Source organism: Strix uralensis, unplaced genomic scaffold, assembly GCF_047716275.1.
Source record: "Strix uralensis isolate ZFMK-TIS-50842 unplaced genomic scaffold, bStrUra1 scaffold_126, whole genome shotgun sequence".
Classification (NCBI taxonomy): Eukaryota; Metazoa; Chordata; class Aves; order Strigiformes; family Strigidae; genus Strix; species Strix uralensis.
Window position 1 is genome coordinate 309,230 of NW_027436766.1, and position 10,703 is coordinate 319,932.

General features: G+C 38.4%; 1 long non-coding RNA gene across 2 annotated transcripts; it reads left to right on the forward strand.

Moving 5' to 3' along the window:
- The first annotated feature begins 98 nt into the window (after window positions 1-98).
- On the forward strand, window positions 99-10,419 carry LOC141938508 (uncharacterized). Of its 2 annotated transcripts, XR_012627319.1 has the most exons (5): window positions 99-267; window positions 4,114-4,208; window positions 4,463-4,581; window positions 8,585-8,781; window positions 10,386-10,419. It is a non-coding gene; the product is annotated as an uncharacterized LOC141938508 (long non-coding RNA). The 2 variants fall into 2 exon arrangements; XR_012627318.1 differs by lacking the exon at window positions 10,386-10,419 and having other exon boundaries at window positions 8,585-9,211.
- The last annotated feature ends 284 nt before the right edge of the window (window positions 10,420-10,703 follow it).

Genomic DNA, 10,703 nt, shown 5'->3' on the forward strand with positions numbered 1-10,703 from the left:
ATTTATATGTTTTACTACCAAAGGAAACTGAAGCTTTACTAACTGGAGGGGAAAAAAACCCAACTTTTATTTTTCTTCTGCGTTTTCTACGGTCTTTCTGTAACTCTGGCACAGATGCTGTAAGACCACCAGTGATGGCTAAGTATTTTACTTCTTTATTGCTGAAAGGGGCTGAAGCATTTAGACAGGAGTTGGCTGATCAGGCCAAACAACACAGTATCACAGTAGTCAATGTAACAGCAAAAGTGGCCTCCGTTGGAGAAAATGGTAAGAACTGTTTTCACATTGTGACACAAGTATTTGTCCTGTAAATGTTTTGTCTGTTTGATTCATTTTGTTTGTCAGTGTCAATGTCTGATGCAATTTGTTGTCAAATGTCAAAACATTCAGTCTGTTTTGTCTGACTGATTCATAGTCATGTAGCAAATAGCTTAGCTATCAGGTATTTAAGATACATGTTGTGAATAGTAAAACTATTGTTTAAAAAATATACGGTCAAAGGTTTTTTTGTGAAAGTGTATTTATACAAGAAAAGATGACTGCTCTTAAATTGCGTGCTGTCTTATTTTTAAGAAAAGTCTGCATAGATGGCTTTTCCGTAGAACTGGTTGCTAAATATAGTTTCTGGGGCATTTGTGATGTGCCCCAGAAAATTAACTCCATCCCAGCCAGAGCCGGTACACTGTCTCACTTTGGGTTGTGATCATGCTGAATCATGTAAACCAGGCATTTTTGAGTTACTGGTAATCACATAACTGAAAACCTTGCCATAGAAAGCACAAGCAGAAAGAGTGACGGTTGGTATCAACTAGGTGTGTAATATTCTTCTCTCCTAGCCGACATTCTACTGATGTCTCAGGACATACTGTTAGAAATAGCTATACAGCTGGAATAATAAATCGAATCCTGTACTTAGAGAAGTCAGTATGAGCTTTGCCGCTGTTTTCACACAGCCATCTTAGTTTTCCTATGGGTTTCAAGGTTACATCCTTTGGACATAAAAATAGAGTGGTATGGTTAATGCAGAAGGACAGATACAGTACAGGAACACTGGCTACTTCAGAAAATGTTTTTTATATGTGCTGCTTATATTTCATGAAGGGTGTTTGAACTGTGTATCCAAATATTGTTTGGTTCCCTAAAATGTCCCCTTTTTTCTTTTTCTTTTTTTTTTTTTTTAATTTCTAAACCTGTGCCTATGTTCTGCAAATATTTGCATAATGTCTTTTTATCTCTAAGTCTGGGACTAGGCCTGTTTTGCACTTTTTGCCATACATGATGTTAATTATTTTTTTTTGCAGACAGTATGTTAGCTTGAAACCTCCAGGTTAAGGGCTGGGCATGAATTCCAAATCTTACTAGTAAAACTATTTCTCTCCATGTGTTGTTGATTCTTTTTCAATCATCCACAGAGCTGTGTAAATACCAACATGGGTAACCATTATTTAAAGGTAAAAATCTCAGGATTGACTTTCCTGAAATGAAACATATGTTTGAATTTTATTTCAACTGAGGTTTCAGAAGTTTTATTTCAGTTCCAGGCTGCTTATGGAAATTCTTCATGGTGTAAGAAATTCAAGCTTTAATCCTTAGGATTACTTTTTTGAGAATACTGTTTCTTCTTTTGTAGTGTTATGTAAAACAGAGGCTGTAAATAGCTGTCTAATGGTCCCAGAGCCCTCAGAACAGCCCAGAAAACTTTACCAAAGGCATTCTGTTGCTCGTTACATTCTCAACTGTTGCTGTCCTCTTACTAGAAGCTTACCAAGATAAATAAATTGGAACATGAAGTCAATACATATCTAGAGTCATGCCATTCTGAAATGGGGAAACTGGCCAAGATACCAAGATATATCTAAATAAATATCAGATATTTATCTGATAGCTGAAGAAACTGAAAGATCTCCACTAAAGGGGGGGGGGTGTGTACATATATATATATATATATATAGTTCTGTGTAGAAGCCAGAAGACTGGACACTTCTGTGTCTCAAAAATATAAGGTGCCTCAAAAAGATGTGGTTCAAGAGTAAGAAGCTTACTGCTCATGTAACATAGGCTAAATCCAAGGAGCAGGATATGTTACAGTGCAGCCATTACAGTATTTCAGTGTAGTATTACTCATCTTTCTGGCTCTGACACCCAAGACAGAGCTTCTTTTATCCTTGGCAAGTGTCAACTGTCTGTCTTGACCTCAGAAACTAGTGCCATTCTCTGATGTTATGTACCATTCCTCGGAATGTCATCATGGTTTTGGGCACTCAGGGCTTCTCCTTGAACTTAAGTGAAGATGTGACTGGAGTGGGATAGTCATGCCACTGACCTTCAGATGTTTTAACTTGGGCTTCCTGTAGAGCCAGTGGTGAGAAATGCTCAGAATAGTTTCAGGCCTAAGTTAAACTCTTGTTCTTTCCAGTTATGCTACATGGTACAGCTAAGCAATATAACCATAACCTGAATTGCCCCCTGGAGGAACCTTGCTTTCTAGCCGCTTAGTTTAGATGTTAAATTTAATGTCTAATATTGGGTAACACAGTTATCCTAAAGCATGATAAAAGGGCAAGGAATTAACATTTAGAAAACAAATTTCTTAACCAGTCACATCTTTAAAGGACTTGAAAATAATGGCTCTTTGACAATAACAAATGGCCCAGGGCATTTCCTGTTTTGGTCTGAGCTCATCTTCCTTTTTTTTTCTTTTGTAAGCTTATGTTTTAGTAGTATTTCAGGCTGGCCATTGCCCATCCTGTAGGAAAAACAGAAGGCAGGGAGCTTAATACACACTAGACATCTGCCCTGCATAGAATGAAGTCATACTCCTGAAAAGAAGAGCCTGTATTTGTGCCATGCGATGGGACTACAGTGTTCTTTGCAGTCCTTGAAGAGAAGCACAGTCTTCTTCCCTGAAAGTGCACCAGCAGATGAAAGATGATGAAAACTCATGAAGTCTCTGTTGCTTCTCAAAGGGTTGATTAATGAGCAGCTAGTTTTTTAAACATGTTTTTATACCATTATTTTCAGCCAAATCAGCAAGTAGATCCATGTGGCCAAACAGGTGCTGGGACAGCAGAAGAGCAGGCAGAAATGCTGGTGGGACAAAAGAGCAGGGCTGCTTCTCATCTATTAGGCAGTCTTAGATTGGCTAAATTGCTTCTGAAGTTGCATCTTTGGCAATTCTTCAGCAAGGAGTCAAATATGCAGGAGGCTGGCTGGATTGCAGCCTTTGGGCATATCCAGACTTGCAGAGTTAGAGAGAGTATTTCCAAATGTTGTTCAGCATAAAGTTCTCCATTTAATGCTGCCCTGATGTTGTCACAACATGCTGCAGCCAAGGATGAGAAGAGTTTTGAAGCAGGCCAGGCTTCCTTACTGAAAGTTTGCTCACAGCTGAAATCTGAAGAAATTGAAAGGTTTCCACTGAAATGATGAGTGTTACCAAGCACTGGCTGATCTGACCCTCTGTAGTCAGAATAAACCCCATTTTGCAAAAACTGAGCTGTAAACAGCAAAATTCTGTTGTTAGTAATTCAGTTTTGTGCATCTGAGTTTCCCTTTGCTGTTTCAACAGATTATAGGATCTGACTGCAGTTCCAGTCAGGTGCTTTTGTATAGTGTTGCCAAGTACTGTCATGTACTGCATCATGTATGTGGGTGCACTGAAGAATACACAGACATTTATAAAGCACCGTAAGATCTTTCTGGGTGAATGGCGTTATAAACCTAAGATAATTATTCCAACAATCCAAAAATTCTGTATAAAGCAGATTTTGGCATTGTGAAAAGAAACAAAACATGCAACAATTTAGGGGTAAGGGAGGAATCCTTTTATTTTAAGGATAATATTAGTATAAAGTTAGAAATGAGTAATTTTCTAACTCATTTCTAACTGGGTGACTCATGCTCTTGGCAAATTAATTATCCAAGACAAATGATTCAGAAATAGATGCTATAGTTTTATTATTTTTTTAATCAGATGGCTATTGCTGTTACAAATAAACATGAGGCTTGATTTCAGGTATAACAAATGTAGCTATACGCTGCAAATTATGCCACAGTGCTGCTTGAGTATGTGTTACACATGCCAATTTTTCTTATCTGATGTTTTGGTTTCAGTTTTAGGTGAATGCTGTAGTAGCTACTGGGTGTCTAAAGCAGCTGTGGCCACCAAGAATCTCAGCAGTGAACTTTGACAAGGGAAGTCTAATGTGGTATGTATTTCTTTCCATACAGGAACTGTGATTTATTAAAGCCTCATCACAGGAACATTCCTATGAACAAACTTTTCACCTCAGAATTCTTAATAAATTGTTTGATGAATATTATTGAGAACATTGACATGGGGATGATAGAAGATCCATGCCATCTTTGCTTGGGATGGATATATTGTATTGTTGGCTGTAACCCCCTGTCTCTGTTCTCTTTCTTTTTTTCTCCCTGCCCTGCCCCTCTTCCTTGGCTGCAGTTTGTAAGGGAATATCACAATGCAGGTCTGATCTGTTGAAACCACAGCTAATGCCCATGCCTGCCTCTGATGGGAAGAGAACACAGACCACAAGTTTGGGATTTCTGGCCTCTTTTTAGGCAAGTCTGTTGCTTATCTTCCCCTTTGCCCCCCAGTTCCCTTTGTTCCTGCCCTTCCTCTGTATCATTAATTCATATCAAAGTTCAGTGTTATTGGTTGCTGGGAACGCAGTTTCATTTGGCTATACGTACACTCTTCCCTAAAAAAAGTCAGATACTACCTCCACATTGCATGTTCATCGTGCAGTGAAAATATGGAGCATGATTTTATTGTAGTAGTTCTGAATGATTTTCAGCTGAAGTAATGAAGAGGAAAGTCAGGCACATTTTTGTGAGGTGTTCATGTTTCTCGACTATGATTCTTAAATTGGAAGTTTTGAGTTTTTAATAACATTAGAAATTATTCATGTTCATTGCAGATACCTATACATCCTTATTCTTAAAAGGTAGGATATTTGCTAGCATAGCTGAAATTATTCCTGTAGTGAGACAGGAGAATGTCTAAGGAAAACTGCATTGAGTAATAGTTTCTATTCTCTTTATTTTGTTCAGTTGTAAATATAGTAGACAACAGATGAAATAGCTATTGACGTAGAGAATAACACAAATTACGTCAAACAAGGACTTCGAACAGCGTGTTTTGAGGTCAGTAACCTGTGTGCCTAGAACTTTGGTCACACTGGTGACAGCCAGCTGACATAACTTATGTGGATGTACATGCAAAGATAAATAGGTAGCTTTTTGCTGAATTTTCCAAGCAGAACAGCAAGATGTCAGTGAAGGTGTATGTTTCTAATAGGCTCAAGGTGCTTCAACAAAGGAAGCTGTTATAGGTAAATTCTCAAATTGATGTGAGACAGGGCCAATAAAAATTCCAATTGTTTATTTAGCAAGCGGCAACAAGCAAAACAGCGCTGGGCGGCCGGGGAGTTCAACTCCACCAACGGCGCACACTTTCCAAGTTTTTTCGTCTTGCTTATGTGTTACAAAGTGATGTATATTAATGAAACTCTCATATATATTCATAATCTATCCCCGCCTACCCCCGCTTCATATTTTAATGAGGTTTCTCTGCGAAGTAAACTTCAACAGTTCTGGGCGGTGGTCGCAGAGTCCTGAATAGTGGTCGTAGAGATGAAGTATCTCCTCTTCCTCGCCGTTGAACTTTTCACCCCAAGGTTCTGCGCAGCCTCTGTAGTTCTCTGACATGTCTCTGCTTGCCTCTTGTCTCTACATGTCTCTGTTAAAGCTCTGATAAGGACGCACCACTATATCTTCTACCTACCCCCTACACAGCCTTGATTTATTATGTTAGTTAAGCTAAGGCTTGCTGTTAGTCGGTTAGTTTTATACAATGTAGCAATATTAGCTTTACATAGCTCAGGTGGTGATTTACTTCTCCATTGTTTTAACTGAATTTGATGAATAAATAGTTTACTATCTATCACAGAAGCCAATACTGATGAGTTAACTTGCTGAAACTGCAAGAGGTTTTTTTTGCTTGTTTGTTTGGTTTTTATACCTAAATGGATCCTGTTTTCAATAAACAGCATGAAGGAGGAGTCTTTCCAGGGCTCTGCCATATCAAATAGAAGACAGCATGTTCTGTCTGATGAAATGTAGGTTTGACTGCTAATCGGCCAACGCAAAGCACTGCTAAATTAATAGCCAATTTTGCTGAGAATACAACTTCTCAGGAACTGAAGGTGTTTCCTGAATCTGTGACTGGCTGAGAAAAATGGGAATTCCTTTTAAGAAAATCAGGATATTCTGATTTTTTCAAACAGAAGTCTTTCATATTTCCATGTCAGCACTGATCCTGCCTAGGCAAATGAGTTAAAAATCGGAGAATGACTCTGGAATACTGCAACTGAATTTTCCAGTTGGGGGGCATGGATATTTTAATTTTCATTTTGGGTCAAACTGATCCAAATACATGTTTCGGTTTGGAGGTGAGACCTGTCTGCAAGTCCTTTCTCAGCTCTCTCACTACTTTTTGTTTTAGCATTGTTGCTTTTGTTTCTTTAAATGGGAGATGAGAAGAGCAGTTATTCACACTTTATGAAGTGTCTGAAGACCTCTGGGTACAGAGCACTACATTAGTGCAAAGTATTTAAATGTAGAACTATGTCTTCTTCCTTTTTCCTTATGCCAGTCTGTGCTGTGACTGAAATCAGTCTGCTTACAATCAAATTTAATAGGGGCAGAGAATATTTTTTTTATGTTTTAACCACAGACTTTCTCATTCAGTGAAAGTAGGGTTCCAGCCTATTTCTCTCTGCAGGAAATTCATATATATATATATTTTTTAATGTTTTAATTGATTAGGTAGTTTTTGCTACTCCTATGAAAACAGTCATGATGTGTCTATCCAGTGCTGTTTGCATTTGCTTCAAAATATGGGAATTAATCCATGCTAAAAATTACTTGGTTTATGTGTGCGTTGTTTAGTTTATATGTTCTGGGAGGATCTAAGGACTGAAAACTGGCAATAATAAGGAGGTCATAAATCAGGCAGCTTTTCTTGGTTTAGGATTTTAGGTCAGGCGTATCAATTCCAGCTTATGCTAGATTGCAGCTGTGCTTGTGAATGGAGACTAGATCATGTCATGTAATTTGTGGGGATTTTCTCACTTGCAATCCATGACCACTGATGCCTCATAACCACTGCAGCAGGGGTAGCTGTACCTTCCTGTCTGGTTTGTGTGCTTGTTCTCTTTCTTTTTTTCTTTCTTTTTTTTTTTTTTTTTTTTTTTCCTTCTAAGAGGAAATGAAATTAAGATAGATGTCTCCTTTGGTATTTTAAGTAAATTTTATAAAGGGAGGAAACGCAAATCAGTTGGTGCTTGCCACATATAGAGCAGTCAGACAAAAAGTATGAGGGGTTGATGTCTTAGCACTATCAGTTCTGTTTTCAGTGGATATACAGAGGTTTTGTAAACAAAAAAGGTATCTCTGTCTCCTGTTGTACAGGAGTTACACAATGCTTTTGTTTTCTTTTCCCGTGTGTGAAATGTCTGGCACCAAAGTAACTCCGAGGCTTCTTTATCTGACTTCTCTGTCAAAATTAAGGATAAATACAGCAAATTTGATTAGCAGTGTTCATGAGATCAAGGAGTCTGTTTTACCATTCTGGGTTAAAAAGAATGATAAATGTGTATAATTAGGACTTTATGTGTGTCAAAATAATGCTTTGGTCCCAAGGTGTTCAGTCATACGTTGTGAGATAATAGAACATCATCTATGCTCTGTGGTACTTGGCATATATGTTTCTTAGACCCTTTCAGGTTAATCATTGATTCAAAGAACTTGTTTCAATGACCCAGATGGTCTCTTTGAGTCTTAAATTCCCATTAGACCAAGTGTGTGTATTAGTTATGTTTTATTGCAAGAAAACAAAGATTTTGGTGACACTAAAGTTCCTGCAGTGAAATGCAAATTGCCTTCTGTGTGGGAGAGATCCTGGAAGTTCCTTTCTATTGTTTTGGGTTTTTTTCACAGTGTATCTAATGAAAAGACAGAAGTCTGTGTAGTTCTGTTTTTCTTTTTTTGTGTGTACATAGATTGTATTGACCTTGTGAAAACCTGAAAGCACTAAATTGGCCTCTTGAACAAAATGAAATGCATTTCACAGAACAGACTATTCCCTGTAGTATTTATTCTGAAAGGTCACCAGTCACAGAAACATCAGAGGATGTAACTATGGCAAACCAACCCAATGTTAGCATAATGTTTGGTTATTTCCCTTCTTTGTTACTAGGTAATTGGAGCCTTTAGGAACACATTTGTCATTTATAGCACAGCCCCTTCCTACACAAGACTCTGATTCTTTGCAAACATGGATAAAAAAGGTATTTTTAAAAAGATTAGCATTTGAGTTTTATTGTCTGTGGTTTCAGCTTAATTTCACAAGGACATATTAAATGTTGTTCAGCATCAAAAACCTAAGCAAATGTTTGTTTTATCTATCAGAAAGCAAAGTCATGTTGTTCAAGTACTAAAGTCTTAACTCTAGATTAGTTGTGGTGTTTGGACTTAACTCTGTGCTTAAATGCTCTTTCAGACATACACTTCCCTGCTACTGAAGGTGATTGAGGAGCAAAACCAAAGGTGTGGTGTGTTTCTGTTTTGCACCGATTCCCATCAGTGGACTAGTTTGGAAGAAGGAAAATAGAAGCTCTGTGACCTTTCTAGCCTCTGATGGACACTGTGTGTTCCCTCCTGGGTTAGAGGAGTAAGCCAGTTTTGTCTGGTTTGGAGGTATGTATGTCTAGCTAGAATAGTTCAGAGAGATGCTTTTTTTCCCTCTTCCACATACAGACATAGAAAGTCTGGTTCCCTGTTGTAATAAAACATATATGGTATTTGTTATTCAAATCTCAAGGGGAAAAAGAAGTTGTAGTCAGGATGTTGTGGCAGAACAGTTTTGTAATTCTCTTATGTAAATAAGAAATAAGATATATGTATATAGTTTCTATTGTTAAAATCAGTTGTTAGAAGGGAGCTAAAATGGCCCCCATCTCCAAGCCACTACAAAAACACTTGTGCTGAGTCATCCCCCCTTCTGTGACGGAAACCTGAGAAAAGCCCGCAAAAACAGGAGAAAAGCCCGGGAAACTTGTTTACAACTTTGCAGACCCCTCAGGGTACGCCCATCATGAATATGGATGAAGCCTACACTATAAAGGGACTCAGTGCTGTCCTGTAAGGTGTGTGTCTTGGTAGAGCAGAGACTCCCGGCACACCCAGCACTGTTTTGCTCACTCGCCGCTTGCTAATAAAATTTTATTCATCACTAAAAATTGAGAAGTGGTTATTTCCCACTAAATTACAATTAATCAATAACACCTGTTCTTATCTGATTCATAATCATTAATATCCATGGGAATTTCGTGTCAGCATTTAAACTCTGGGAATACAGACCAACGCAAGTGAAAAACCTCCATGCAGCTGAGTACTGATAGGAGAACCAGTTTCTCCTCCTCTTCAGATGTGGTAGTGCTGAATAAGGAAGAGCGAGTCTTTTGTAATTGTCAGCCATTCTGTTACTGTCTTTCAAAGTGCTTGTTTTGAAGCTGTTACTTCCCTCCTGATGGCATTATGAAGGTCCATATAAAAATGCTGAGTTGGAAAAAAAGTGAAGACATTCAGCCGAGCAAAACCAGTAGTTTACATACATGAGGGTAATTGTCTGTGGGGGAGCAGTCAGGAACAAAGGCTTTTCTCTACCAAGTTCTCTCTACCAAATGCTCTGTCACTTGTTACAATCATTTTTATGATGATGAACAGTAATTCTCAATCTCTGGGTTGTTAACTTGCCTGTTTTTCAATTACATTTTGTATATTTAAGTTTGATAGTTAAAGATAAGCAGCAGTACACTGAGCCAAATACTTAGGTACAAGGTAGACTGGATGGGAGCAAAGGACAGTGTATTTGAAATGAGATTTTTAGCTTTTTTACATACCTAATAGTTTGAATCAATTACCTGGCTTTTCCTTTTTTACAAACTCTCTGCAGAATAGAACTTATGGCATGGAAAAGAGATGATTCACCTCTTAACACCTACTTTATCTTCACTGGCTTGTAATCCTAAGCAATAATCAAGGACTAGATTCTAAATGTTTACTAATTTGTGGAGTTTATTTGAAATGTCTGAACTAAGGCACTGAAGGTTTTTGTTTCCTACCAAAGATGGGCAACCAACAGCTCTGCCAGGGATCAGTTAAAGTTGTGGAGAGTAAATGCACCTGCAAATTAAGTTGTGATTGTCTAGTTGGACACAGAGAAACAGAGGTATCGGCAGGAAAAGCTTTAGAAGGAAAAGGTTCTTGCTGTTTTGTGACTGCTGCATGCTTTTTTTCAGTTGGGATGAAAGACGGCAACCACAATCTCTAACCACATCTCAGCACTGCCAGAGAATAACTGTAGAAACCACTTGGGCCACGACAAAGTCTGGCCGCAGGGATGGGCAGGCTGGTAAGACCAGGATACACCTGTGTACTCTTCTGACTGTTATTCCCTAGTCTTGGCTATTGTTGTTATGTTCTAGTCCAGACAGCTTTTTCCAGGTAGCGTTCATACCTCCTTTCCTGGACATTCAGCTTGGCACTTGGGCCAGGAGATCTATCTATGCCCTATTTGTCATCAGTGAAGTGAAAGAACATGCCTCCTGAGGGCTGTT